Here is a 10,670-nt window from a genome sequence, read left to right on the forward strand (position 1 = left end):
CTGTACCAGATTCTGGGTGCACCAGTTTTAGTAAATTGCCACCATAATTACTTCAAGCTATCTTCTAGCCGATTCGATTCATGAGTGAACTGGTCCATGTGATAGAGGCGGTATAGGAAAATATCTTCCTCATAGACTCATACTGAAGCACCTAAAAGAAGCAACCTCTTGGTGCAAGAGGTCAAAGACTGCTAAAATCTAGTCTCATTTTGTAGCTCATTTTGTCATCGTTCCAACTTCTAGCTTATAAAAGAGAAAAAAAAAGTGAATCTCTGAGTGACTTTTAGGATCTCTTTTTCTTTATTTTTACCTGATGATCCTGCCAGTAAGTCAAGTGTTTTTCTAACTTCCTTTAAAGCTGAACTAAACTCGTTGACTCAAGCCATCAACAGACTGGTGTCATAAATGATCACATGTGCAGCCCCATGGCAACTGCAGATCAAATGGAAGTTAGGATGGCAGTTTCCTTGGCTGTAAAGGATAGTAAGGCTTACTTCCACTTTAAGAGACTAAGGGTTGATTTACTAAAACTGGAGAACTAGGCTTTGACAGAAAAACTGGAAGCTGATTGGTTATTATGCACCAGATTTTGCACTCTCCAGTTTTAGTAAATCAACCCCAAGGCTGTTTAGCAAAAGTGGAGTTTTGAGAAAAACCATCTACAACTGACAGCGGTGCGTAATAATCAGCTTCTATTCCCGTATATAAAACCTTTATCCCAAAAAGAAAAAAAAAAAAAAGTTGCTGTAACGGCTTATAAAGTGTTGGCTGGAGTTCAGCTTTGTTAGTCAAGTCCAGCTAAATCTGCTAATACATATAAACACTACCCTCCCCTCAGACTGACAATGCTGCTCTTCGAAGGTGTCTGTGTTTTTCCTCTATCCAGAGTATACCTCCCTGGCGGTATAATTGTTTCGGATTTTAGGTGCTGAAAGCGGTACCATTATTTTGCATGTAATTCTTAATGATGAGCAGCCCAAACCAACTATTTACATATGATTTTTTTTTACTGTGCGTTCTTCTTTATAACATCTCGGGTATGATAAAGTTTTTAATTTGTTAAAAAAGTTTGAAATATCCAATAAATTCCGTTCCACTTCAAGATTGTGTCCCGCTTGTTGTTGATTCTTCACAAAAAATTACAGTTTTATATCTTTATGTTTGAAGCCTGAAATGTGGCAAAAGGTCGCAAAGTTCAAGGGGGCCGAATACTTTCGCAAGGCACTGTGTATATATATATATATATATATAGATATACACGTATATCTATATTTATATGTATACACACACATACATATCTCTCTCTCTCTCTCTCTCTCTCTCTATATATATATATATATATATATATATATATACACACACACGCATACATATATTATATATATATATATATATATATATATATATATATATATATATATATACACGTATTATATATATATATATATATATATATATATATATAGAGAGAGAGAGAGATATGTATGTGTGTGTATACATATAAATATAGATATACGTGTATATCTATATATATAGATATACACAGTGCCTTGCGAAAGTATTCGGCCCCCTTGAACTTTGCAACCTTTTGCCACATTTCAGGCTTCAATCATAAAGATATAAAACTGTATTTTTTTGTGAAGAATCAACAACAAGTGGGACACAATCATGAAGTGGAACGAAATTTATTGGATATTTCAAACTATTTTAACAAATAAAAAACTGAAAAATTGGGCGTGCAAAATTATTCAGCCCCCTTAAGTTAATACTTTGTAGCGCCACCTTTTGCTGCGATTACAGCTGTAAGTCGCTTGGGGTATGTCTCTATTAGTTTTGCACATCGAGAGACTGAAATTTTTGCCCATTCCTCCTTGCAAAACAGCTTGAGCTCAGTGAGGTTGGATGGAGAGCGTTTGCGTTTTCTTTCCCCAGATTCTCGATTGGTATCAGGTCTGGACTTTGACTTGGCCATTCTAACACCTGGATATGTTTATTTGTGAACCATTCCATTGTAGATTTTGCTTTATGTTTTGGGTCATTGTCTTGTTGGAAGACAAATCTCCGTCCCAGTCTCAGGTCTTTTGCAGACTCCATCAGGTTTTCTTCCAGAATGGTCCTGTATTTGGCTCCATCCATCTTCCCATCAATTTTAACCATCTTCCCTGTCCCTGCTGAAGAAAAGTAGGCCAAAACCATGATACTGCCACCATCATGTTTGACAGTGGGGATGGTGTGCTCAGGATGATGAGCTGTGTTGCTTTTACGCCAAACATAACGTTTTGCATTGTTGCCAAAAAGTTCGATTTTGGTGTCATCTGACCAGAGCACCTTCTTCCACATGTTTGGTGTGTCTCCCAGGTGGCTTGTGGCAAACTTTAAACAACACTTTTTATGGATATCTTTAAGAAATGGCTTTCTTCTTGCCACTCTTCCATAAAGGCCAGATTTGTGCAGTATACGACTGATTGTTGTCCTATGGACAGAGTCTCCCACCTCAGCTGTAGATCTCTGCAGTTCATCCAAAGTGATCATGGGCCTCTTGGCTGCATCTCTGATCGGTCTTCTCCTTGTATGAGCTTAAAGTTTAGAGGGACGGCCATGTCTTCGTAGATTTGCAGTGGTCTGATACTCCTTCCATTTCAATATTATCGCTTGCACAGTGCTCCTTGGGATGTTTAAAGCTTGGGAAATCATTTTGTATCCAAATCCGGCTTTAAACTTCTCCACAACAGTATCTCTGACCTGCTTGGTGTGTTCCTTCTTCTTCATGATGCTCTCTGCGCTTTAAACGGACCTCTGAGACTATCACAGTGCAGGTGCATTTATACGGAGACTTGATTACACACAGGTGGATTCTATTTATCAGCATTAGTCATTTAGGTCAACATTGGATCATTCAGAGATCCTCACTGAACTTCTGGAGAGAGTTTGCTGCACTCAAAATAAAGGGGCTGAATAATTTGCACGCCCAGTTTTTTATTTGTTAACAAAGTTTGAAATATCCAATACATTTCGTTCCACTTCATGATTGTGTCCCACCTGTTGTTGATTCTTCACAAAAAATTACAGTTTTATATCTTTATGTTTGAAGCCTGAAATGTGGCAAAAGGTCGCAAAGTTTAAGGGGGCCGAATACTTTCGCAAGGCACTGTGTATATGTATGTATATATATATATATATATATATATATATATATATATATATATATATATATATATATAGATAGATAGGAAAGGGCACGGGGGGGGGCAAACTAATGTCAATTTATTTTATTTTGTAATGTAATCCAATAGGATTACAATATATCAGTGTGTTTGTGTGTTTTACTTTTCAAATTTACCGCCGGTTCCACCCCCCTGCGAGCGTTACATCACAGGAGACGGAAGCCGGGGCTCACAGCATCAGGCAGAAGATCCGGCCGCCGTATGCTGCAGTGACACATTGCGGGATCCCGGGGACAAGGTAAGTAACCTCTACCAGGATCCAGCGATGCTCCCTGGCGATACCTCGAGTGTGGCTTGGGGTTACCGCTAATGGCACTAAAATTCTCCCCGAGCCACACTCGGGAATACTGCTAAGGAGGTTAAGACACCCTAAAGCTGGCTACAGATGTATCGAGATTTGGGACTGTTGGAAAGCTTTCATTCAATCAGCTGCTGCAGCCAATCGGCAGCAGAGCTGATCAGTGTATTCTGAAAGCGGAGGAATCCAGCTGTCAAAATGCAATAACACAGTGAGGATTCATTTATGGCCAGTTTAAGACAGGAAGGGTGTTACTGCATGGATCACAAGGTGAAAATAAAGGAAAAAAATGAAAACTACTGCAGCCACCACATCTAAGAATTGGTAGGCTGCAATATAATACACTGCTCAAAAAAATTAAAGGAACACTTTTTAATCAGAGTACAGCATCAAGTCAATTAAACTACTGGGATATTGATCTGGTTAGTTAAGTAGCAGAGGGGGTTGTTAATCAGTTTCAGCTGCTTTGGTGTTAATGAAATTAAAAACAGGTGCACTAGATGAGCAACAATGGGACAACCCTCAAAACAGGAATGGAAGCAAATTAAATTTTTTTTCCCTGCTCATCTTTTCTGATTGTTTTTCAATAGTTTTGCATTTGGCTAAGGTCAGTGTCACTACTGGTAGCATGAGGCGATACCTGGACCCTATAGAGGTTGCACAGACAGTCCAACTCCTCCAGGATGGCACATCAATATATACCATTGCCAGAAGGTTTGCTGTGTCTCCCGCACAGTCTCAAGAGCATGGAGGAGATTCCAGGAGACAGGCAGGTACTCTAGAGAATTGGACAGGGCCAAAGAAGGTCCGTAACCCATCAGCAAGGCCGGTATCTGCTCCTTTGTGCAAGGAGGAACAGGATGAGCACTGCCAGAGCCATACCAAATGACCCCCAGCAGGCCACTGGCGTGAATGTCTCTGATCAAACAATCAGAAACAGACTTCATGATGGTGGGCTGAGTGCCCGACATCCTCCAATAAGCCCTGTGCTCACTGCCCGACACCATGGAGCTTGATTGGCATTTGCCATTGAACACCAGAATTGGCAGGTCCGCTACTGGTGCCCTGAGATTCTCACAGATGAGAGCAGGTTCACATGTGAAAGATGTGGAAGGGGCTGGGGAAGCCGTGGAGAATGTTATGCTGCCTGTAACATTGTTCAGCATGACCGGTTTGGTGGTGGGTCAGTGATGGTCTAGGGAGGCATATCCATTGACGGATGCATAGACCTCTACAGGCTAGAAAATGACATCCTGTCTGCCATTTGGTATCAGGATTAAATCCTTGGACCCATTGTCAGACCCTACACTGGAGCAGTGGGTCCTGGGTTCCTCCTGGTGCACGACAATGCAAGGCCTCATGTGGCAAGACTATGCAGCCAGTTCCTGGAGGATGAAGGAATTGATACCATTGAATGGCCCCCACGCTCGTCTGACCTAAATCCAATACAACACCTCTGGGACATTATGTTTCGTTACATCTGATGCCGTCAGGTTGCACCTCAGTCTGTTCAGGAGCTCAGTGATGCCCTGGTCCAGATCTGGAATGAAATACCCAAGGATACCATCCATCGTCTCATTAGGAGCATGCGCCAACATTGTCAGACATGCATACAAGCACATGGGGGCCATACAAACTGCTGAGTACCATTTTGAGTTGCTGCAATTATTTTTTCACTTTGATTTTTGGGGTGTCTTTGAATTTAGCTCTCTGTAGGTTGATCATTTTAATTTCCATCAAACAATATGGCATTCTTTCTTTCCTAACACATTACTCAGTCCATATCAGTATAGATATCCAGCATTATATTTTTCTCCATTGAGACCTGATGTGTTTTCAAGGCGTTCCTTTAATTTTTTGTGAGCAGTGTATATGTTTTGGTTTAATCCACTATACAGTCCGATTGTACAATCCCTGTACAATCTCTTTTATACTTACCAAAACTATGTAATATGAGGACAAACCTATACAATGCGCTGCTATTCTATCAAATCAGACAGGCTTTTGCCCTACATAGAAGATGGTATATCTAAAGCAGATTGTACAATCAGATTTTATAAATGATGGCAACCAGTTGAAAAAGCAAGCGTACCATGAAAATCATTTTATAGTCTGGATTGGTGACGGGGTAAACCATTGCATGTCCAGGCTAAAGCATAGCTAAACCTAAAAACAAAAATGTATCATATTGCAGTTTATCAGTCCTTAGATGAGGTGGCTATATTCATTTTTTAACCTTTATTTATAACCAGTAATTCTCAAATAACACACTTCCCCTTTATGGATGGCTACCTTAATTTCTACACTGTATCTAAGGAGAGGGTCATGGTTGACACATAGGCTGGACTTCAAACATGTCTGCTGTTGTTCATCTCCATTACATGGGAAGTGATGGAATTAGTAGTTTACACAAAAAAATAAAAACAAAATCGATTTTGCTTTCAATTATTCTCACAGGAAAGGACAAGGACACAGCATTCCTGGCAAGATAAACAGGTATTATCCGTTCTCTCTTAACATGTAAGCCTAAAAAAATGAAAACGAATACTGCTATTATATCTAAGGTCTGGTAGGCTGCAATGTTTAAAATATTTATTCTTGGGTTTAGTTATCCTTCAGGTTGCTCTTGTTCCCTTGCTGATAAGCCAGTTCTTTCTTCCCATTCCATAGAAGATACTTATGAGCTGTGTATTACTACTCAGAAGGAAGCTGAGACTGCATATGTAATAATCAAATGTGACCTTTTCTTTTACAGGGACCCTGCCAACAACTTTTTTTCCTTTCCTTAAACTATTTCTAAATGAACTTGCAATGTCTCGCTGAACTTGCTTGGGCGTCAATACTCCAGAAAGTTTAAATTCAGCACCACCCCCTCCTTCCTTGCATGTCATAGCCTACACTTTGGGGAGTGTCTAATTACTGGCCCAGCTCCTTGCTCCTCTCTTCAACCTCCTTCATAACCTTTTTTTAGCAGTTGGGGAGGAGAAAAAGGGAATACTGGAGTAGAAACTCTGAGTCTGCTAGGGCTGCTATCATCACATCCAAGATGGCAGCTCCAAGAAGATGTCTTAGGGCGTTTAGATATCTACACAAGGGAGGCTTTAACAAGTAAATAACCACTGCGGCTGCAGCGCAGATCAGTGTATTCTGACAGTGGAGGAGCCCCTGCTGTCAGAATAGAATAACACAGTGGGAAGGATTTCTGTACCCACCTTGCTTGTATGGATGGGGGTTTCCATTCATGCCTACTGGCTGATAGGAAAAAAATATGAATCTAAAATTACTTTAACCCTAACATTAAAGTTTACATCAACTCTTACAATAACTTTAATGCTAACATTAAAGGAGTTGTAAAGTCTCAAGGTTTTTCACCTTAATGCGTTCTATACATTAAGGTGAAAAACTTTCTTGGTTGCTGCTGCCCCCAGACCCCCCTTTATTCTTACCTAAACGTTCAGTTCCAGCGATGAGCACAAGCCCAGCAGCTCCCGCCACTGTCTCAGGTCCTCATTGGATAGATTTATAGCAGCAGAAGCCATTGGTTCCAGCTGCTGTCAATAAAATCCAGTGACACGAGAGCAGGGAGGGGGCTGAGTCCTGCTGTCTGTGTCAATGGACGCAGCAGCGGGGCCTGTGAGCATGCCCACACAGTTGCCCCCATGGAAAGTGGCTCTCTGTGGGAGCACCCCAGAAGAAGATGCTGGGGCACCCCAGAAGAGATGGTTCAGGGCTGCTCTGTGCAAAACCCTTGCACAGAGCATGTAAGTATAACATGTTTGTTATTTAACCACTTCAGCCCTGGAAGATTTTACCTCCTTCCTGACCAGGTCCTATTTTGCGATTCGGCACTGCATTACTTTAATGGACAATTGCGCGGTCGTGAGACGATGTACCCAAACTAAATTTGGGTCCTTTTTTCCCCACAAATAGAGCTTTCTTTTGGTGGTATTTGATCACCTGTGCGATTTTTATTTTTTGCGCTATAAACAAAAAAAGAGCGACAATTTTGAAAAAAAAAATATATATTTTTTTCACATTCTGCTATATAACATTCCCCCCCCCCCCCAAAAAAAAAATGTAAAATCAAATTTTTTTAACATTTTAGGCCAATTTTTTTTCTGCTACATATGTTTGGTAAAAAAAAATCGCAATAAGGGTATTTTGATTGGCTTGCGCAAAAGTTATCGTGTCTACTAACTACGGGAAAAATTAATGTCATTCTTATTTATTTATTTTTTTACTAGTAATGGTGGCGATCAGCAATTTTTAGCGGGACTGCGACATTGCGGCAGACAAATCGGGCCCCTAACTGACATTTTTGATGCTTTTGGGGGGACCAGTGACATTACTACAGTAATCAGTGCTAAAAATATGCACTGTTACTGTACTAATGACACTCGCATGGAAGGGGTTAACACCAGGGGCGATCAAAGGGTTCAATTTGTCCCTAGAGGGTGCTTTCTAACTGGGTACCAGTGACATTATTACAGTAATCCGTGCACTGTTACTGTAATAATGCCATTGGCAGGGAAGGGGTTAACCCTGTGGGTGATCAAGGGGTTAAGTGTGACCCTAGGGGAGTGATTCTATCTGTGGGGGGGGCGTGGCTTCTAAGATGACCATAGAGACATGTGACCATAGAGACATAGATCACATGGGCTCTGTGATCATCCCAGAGAGAAGGACGGTCAGCTATGTTTACAACAGACAACCGTCCTTCTCTCTCAGCGGGGAGTGATCGCAGGTGTCAGGCAGCAATCGGAGCCGTCTGACACACGCATAGGCTTCCCCGCTGACGAGCGGGGGCGGGAGCGCGCTGCCGGGCACGCACTCTCACCCCCGAGACTCCCAAGAGCGAGCGCCGTACATGTACGGTGATTCGCCCAGGAGCGGCTGCCAGTACATCTGCGGTGGGCGGTCGTAAAGGAGTTAGAAAAAAAATATTAACCTTTACAATCAGTTTAAACCTCCCATCAACTCTCCTGATAACTTTACCACTATCATTAGGGCTCACATTAACTCTCCTGATAACTTTACCACTATCATTAGGGCTCACATTAACTCTCCTGATAACTTTACCACTATCATTAGGGCTCACATTAACTCTCCTGATAACTTTAACCTTAACACAAATGCTCACAAAAACTCTCCCAATATCTTTAATACTAAGGTTCATGTCAATTCTCCCAATAATTTTAACTGTAACATTAAAGTTCATACTGACTCTCCCAATAATTTTAACTGTAACATTAAAGTTCATACTGACTCTCCCAATAACTTTAACTGTAACATTAAAGTTCATACTGACTCTCCCAATAACTTTAACTGTAACATTAAAGTTCACATCAACTCTCCCAATAACTTTAACCCTAACACTAAGGTTCACATTAATTTTCCCAATAACTTTAATCTTAACACTAAGGCTCACATTAATTCTCCCAATAACTTTAACCCTAACACTAAACTTCACATCAATTTTCCCAATAACTTTAACCAAACCATTAAAGTTTACATCAACTCTCCTAATTACTGTAACCCCAACATTAAGGCTCACATCAACTCTCCAAATAAATTTAACCCTGACATTAAGGTTCACATTAACTTTCCAAATAACTTTAACCCTAACACTAAGGCTCACATCAACTCTCCCAATACATGTAACTCTAACATGAAGGTTCACATTAACTCTCCCAATAACATTAACCCTAACATTAAAGTTCACGTCATATCTCCCAATAATTTTAACTCTAATATTGAGGCTCACATCAACATTCCCATGAATTTTAACACTAACATTAAGGCTCACATAAACTCTCCCAAACACTTTAACTCTTATATTAAGGCTCGCATCAACTTTCTCAATAGCTTTAACCCTAACATTATGGTTCACATAAACTCTCCTATTAACTTTAACTCTTCTATTAACTTTAAGGTTCATGTCAACTCTCCCAATAACTTTAACCCTAATATTAAGGCTCACATCAACTCTCCCAATAACTTTAACACTAACATTAACCACTTTACCACTAGAGGATTTTGCTGTCTTACGTCTGGGCCACTTTTTGCGATTCGGCACTGTGTGACTTTAACTGACAATTGCGCGGTCGTGCAATGCCGTACCCAAACTAAATTTACGTCCTTTTTTTTCCCACAAACAGAGCTTTCTTTTGGTGGTATTTGATCACCTGTGCGATTTTTACTTTTTGTGCTATAAACAAAAAAAGAGCGTTTATTTTGAAAAAATAACAATATTTTTAACATTTTTTTATATGAAATTCCCCCCCCCCAAAAAAATGTAAAAATCTAATTTTTTAAAAAATTTTGGCCAATTTGTTTTATGCTACCTATGTTTGGTATAAAAAAATCACAATAAGCGTATTTTGATTGGTTTGCGCAAAAGTTATTGCGTTTACTAACAAAGGGAAAGATTTCTGTCATTTTTGGTGGGTTTTTTTTAACGCGTAATGGCGGCGATCTGCGATTTTTTTTGCGGGACTGCGACATTGCAGCGGACAGATCGGACCCTTGACTGAAATTTTTGACACTTTTGGGGGTACCAGTGACATTACTGCAGTAATCAGTGCTATATATATGCACTGTTACTGTAAAAATGACACTGGCAGGGAAGGAGTTAATTTTATTGGAGAGGGAGGGGTTAATGTATGCCTGGTGTTTACTAACGTGTGTGGGGGGAGATGACTGTATGACACAAGGACAGATCGAGGGTTCAACTATGCTGAACCCTGCAATCTGACCCTGCCTGTCACTTAGGAGATCCTCCCGCTTGTGTTTACACAGGCGGGCGGATCTCGACACTCGATTCCCCGACGATCGGGGAAGAGCGGCGGCGATCGCCGCTGCTCCTCCCTGGCCCGACTCCTGCTGTGACTGAATACAGCGGGAGCGAGCCTCCGGCGACACGCGCGCCGCCGAGAAAAGGGAGTGTCTGGCGACGTAGGTCTACGTCGCCAGACGATAACAAACCACTTTGCCGCAGTAGGCTCAACGTGAGCAGACGGCAAGTGGTTAAGGCTCTCATCAACTCTCCCAATAACTTTAACACTAACATTAAGGCTCTCAGGATAAAGGAAGGGGAGCAGTAAAAAAAAAAAAAAACAGTTGTTGGTTTAGCCAATCTTATATTGCAT

Source organism: Pelophylax lessonae (genome assembly GCF_965119305.1).
Source record: "Pelophylax lessonae genome assembly, chromosome: 1".
NCBI classification, from domain to species: Eukaryota; Metazoa; Chordata; class Amphibia; order Anura; family Ranidae; genus Pelophylax; species Pelophylax lessonae.